We start from the raw sequence: 3,773 nt of genomic DNA on the forward strand, positions 1-3,773 counted from the left end.
GAGAGAGAGAGAGAGATGGGGAGAGCGGAAGAGAGAGGGAGAGGAGAAAGGAGAGGGAGAGGAAGAAAGAGAGAAAGAGAGAGAAAGAGAGAGAGATCCTTCTCCACATCTTTTTATGCACTCAGGTACAAATAGTCAGACATACATGTAACAGATGTTGAGCAAACCCTTCCTGTTTAAGTTTCCCTAGAGAAGAAGTGAAGTAAATTGCTAACCCTGCTTATGCTGACACTGACAAGAATTTTCCAAAATGTTGTATTGTTGGGTTTTATCCCCATCAAGAATAATTTAGGAATGGCGAAATCAATTTTCTCATTAGGCCAGTTATGGATTAAACAGCTTGCCCCAAGGCTCCTGTCAACCCTGTTAGCTCTTGACTCCATGCTCTTTTGGCCACATCTACCATGTCACTCAAAAATTTATGACTCCCTGTGGCCCCCAAGGTAACCTTCAGAAACTGGAGTTCCACTACCATCTGCATTCTTGATTAAACATGCCTCTGCAATGAATCTACCCTTTTCCCTTTCCATAGGCAGATATTCTGTGGTGTGTTTGCCTTCCCATTTTTCTTTCATCAGGCAATATTTCAAATCAAGCCCCTTTCAGATCTCAGCATCATTAGTTACTGTGAATGTGACCTGTTTGTTGTCTGAACCATGTCCTATCACAAATAATATGAGAATAGCTAACAGTTCTCATGAGTCTTAAATAAGATCATGAGTGCGAAATAGTTAGGAGTATGCCTGCTATGTTATAACTCTCCCCTTTCTTCCTATCTTTAATGGTGCTACTTTCCTTTTATGGTGGCTCTTTTTCAATAGTTCACCAAACTCTTATCTGTCCACTGAGGATACACTCATTTCCTACCTTATTCACAAAGTTTTTTCCTGAGTGCACGAATCAGCAGTGATTTGATTTCATGTCTGGGTGTGTAAAGCTGTTTCAGGGCTGGCTCATATTCCCCAATGCAACACCTGCTCCCTACTCTTTAACTCATCCCTTGGGCTCAGCTCTCTGTACCAGTGAAAGAGGCATAATATAGAAACCTGACCCTCAGAGGAAGAAAATAGAGGATGTGTTTATATCTATTTACTTCTACCAGCCATGTTTACAGAGTGTGTGCCTGCTTCTCTGCCAGCCATTTCCATGTATCGTTTACCTTTTAATCAAAAAGTTAAGAGAAGTGGTTCTGAACCATGACGGTACTGCATGAAAAGCTGAGAGAGAATGTTAAATATATGATTGCTCCAGATCTCATCCCCAACCAATTTAAATGGAATTTCTTGTTAGTGAGGCTGCAGTGTTCTATTTGTCAGGTTATTCACATGGGTACCTAAGCAAGAACCTCTGGTCTACAACTCACTTATGCAACATACACGCGCACACACACACACACTTATAGACACATCTTCAATAATTTATTGTTTTCCTACTATATAGTCATAGAGCTTTGAGAGCTTTCATCAGCCTCCAGTTTTGTTTTTTCATGTTCATCCATGTATATTTCACAGTGTGTTATTCAAGCAAGCATACTTCTAGGTATCAGGAAAGATATATATAAAAAAAAATACCAAACATAAATATTGCCCTTTGAGGGAAGGTAAGTAGGTAAATAGAATTTATGTCATTATCTATGTCCCATTAAGAAGAGGCAACTGTAACCCCGAGTACACCAGCTATCATAATGTATCTTCTAGTTGGGGTCTTCAAACAAACAAAGTAACCTAATCAAGCAAGAGAAAACACCGGGATCAGAATTTTGGACTGTGGTAAATGAAGAGATGAAGCTTTAGGAAGGAAGAACTAACTAGGCAAAGACCCAGAGTGTGGAGTACTGAGTCACGATATGATGGTGCTAGAAAGCCCTGGCTCATTATTGCATTCCAAATCTCTGAAGAAGAAATGATGAGAGTATCCTTTATTTGTGATTTTTTTTTAGCATCCACACAAAACTCTGATCTAATACCTGAACTGTTTCCTCCAATGAGATTCAGAATTTAAGCACACTCTATCACCTCCCTCTTCTTGCACCTGTCTCTCTAAGGAACTTGGAAGGACTAGGCAAAGCCCTGGGGGAAAAATTTGCCTCTCAGTTGTACATCCCCATAGTCATGTTTCCTGACCAAGAGCAACTTATTGGCTGTTTTACACAGCAAGTAGGAAAACACAGTCCTCCCCTGGGATTAAGACATTCTCTGAAGACTCAGCAGGAAGCTGGTAAGAATTGGTTTCTGGGAGCCTAACAGAGGCAGATAAGGATGGTTATAGCAGAGGACATGCTGGCAACTGGGACTCTTTGGTGCTAATCAAGATGCCATTGAGGTAGCTGAGAGTATTAAGTTATGACAGAAGTTGGAACCTTTCACACAAAAATTGTTTTTGATAGTGACTTCTGTGAAGTCATGTTAACCTCCTAGCTACTCTCAGTTTCCCATCTTTAAAGGAAAGGCACTCCTAACTTGTGCTATAAAACAATGACTTATTGAAGTTTAGAAATAGATGTTTTCTTAATACTCTCAAAAGTTGGAAAGAAAAATGGTAAAACGGTGTGTTTTTAAAAATTAAAAATACTGATCTGAAGTTGTCTTACTTTGTTGAGAGTCTTTGTATGGTTTAGGTATCAGAGTAATATGTGGCTTCATAGAATGAATTAGGTAGTGTTCCTTCTCCTTCTAGTTTTTGGGATAGTTTGAGGAGTGTGTGTGGCTCCAAGGCCTGCACGATTACTGATGCTATGGTGTACTTACAGACAGGAGCCTAACATGGCTATCCTCTGAGAGGCCCAACAAGCAGCTAAATGAGATATATGCAGATACATCCAACCACTAGACTGAAGTTGGGGACCCCTGGAGTTGAATTTGAGAAAGGCAGGAAGAAGCTGAGGAGGAGGGCCACCCCATAGGACATCTAGCAGTCTCAACTAACCAGGACCACTGATATCTCTCAGATGCTGAGAAGCATATGTGAGCTGGTCTGAGGCCCCCAACAAATATACAGCACAGGACTGCTTGGTCTGTCCTCAGACCCCAGGGAGTGGGGAGGTCTGGTGAGGTAGGGGATGAAGGGACAACCTCTTGGAGACAGGGGGTAGGATGAATGGGATGATGAACTGTGGGAAGATGTACCAAGAGGCAAGTAATAACTGGACTATTAAAAATAATAAAAGTAATAAAAAATTAAAAATCTGAGACAGAATAGCAAAAGTTTTAAGAGCCAGTTCATGGCTCTTAAGAAAACTGGTTAACAAACTGCAGGTTATACCAACTATTGGGAGAACAATAACTAATATAGTTCTGACTAAATCATCATGGGGGGCTGAGTTTGGATCCCCAGAACTCAGATAAAAACCTTGATGTACCAGTATCCACCTCTATTCCAAGTGATAGAATACAGAAACAAAAGTATCCCTGGAGCATTCTGGTCAGCTAGCTTAATCAAATTCCTGATCTATAGGTTCAATAAAAGGTCTTGTCTCAAGAAATAAGGCAGAGCTGTTATTGAGGTTGTGGCAGATACTCTATATGGACTACTGCTGTCCTGTATGCACACACACACACACACACACACACACAGAGACACACACACATGCACATACACAAGCACATACACACATGGGTGGAGGTTGCTGTAGTTGAATATAAAAGTATGATTTAAATGTAATATTTTAATAACATACATTTATACACATACACTTTGTGTATATGTATCCTGGGTTATAATATGCATATGTTATTTCTAGAAATTGTGCTCAGAAAATATTGACCTTAGTCCTG

This window comes from Mastomys coucha, unplaced genomic scaffold (assembly GCF_008632895.1).
Source record: "Mastomys coucha isolate ucsf_1 unplaced genomic scaffold, UCSF_Mcou_1 pScaffold18, whole genome shotgun sequence".
In the NCBI taxonomy this organism is placed as follows: Eukaryota; Metazoa; Chordata; class Mammalia; order Rodentia; family Muridae; genus Mastomys; species Mastomys coucha.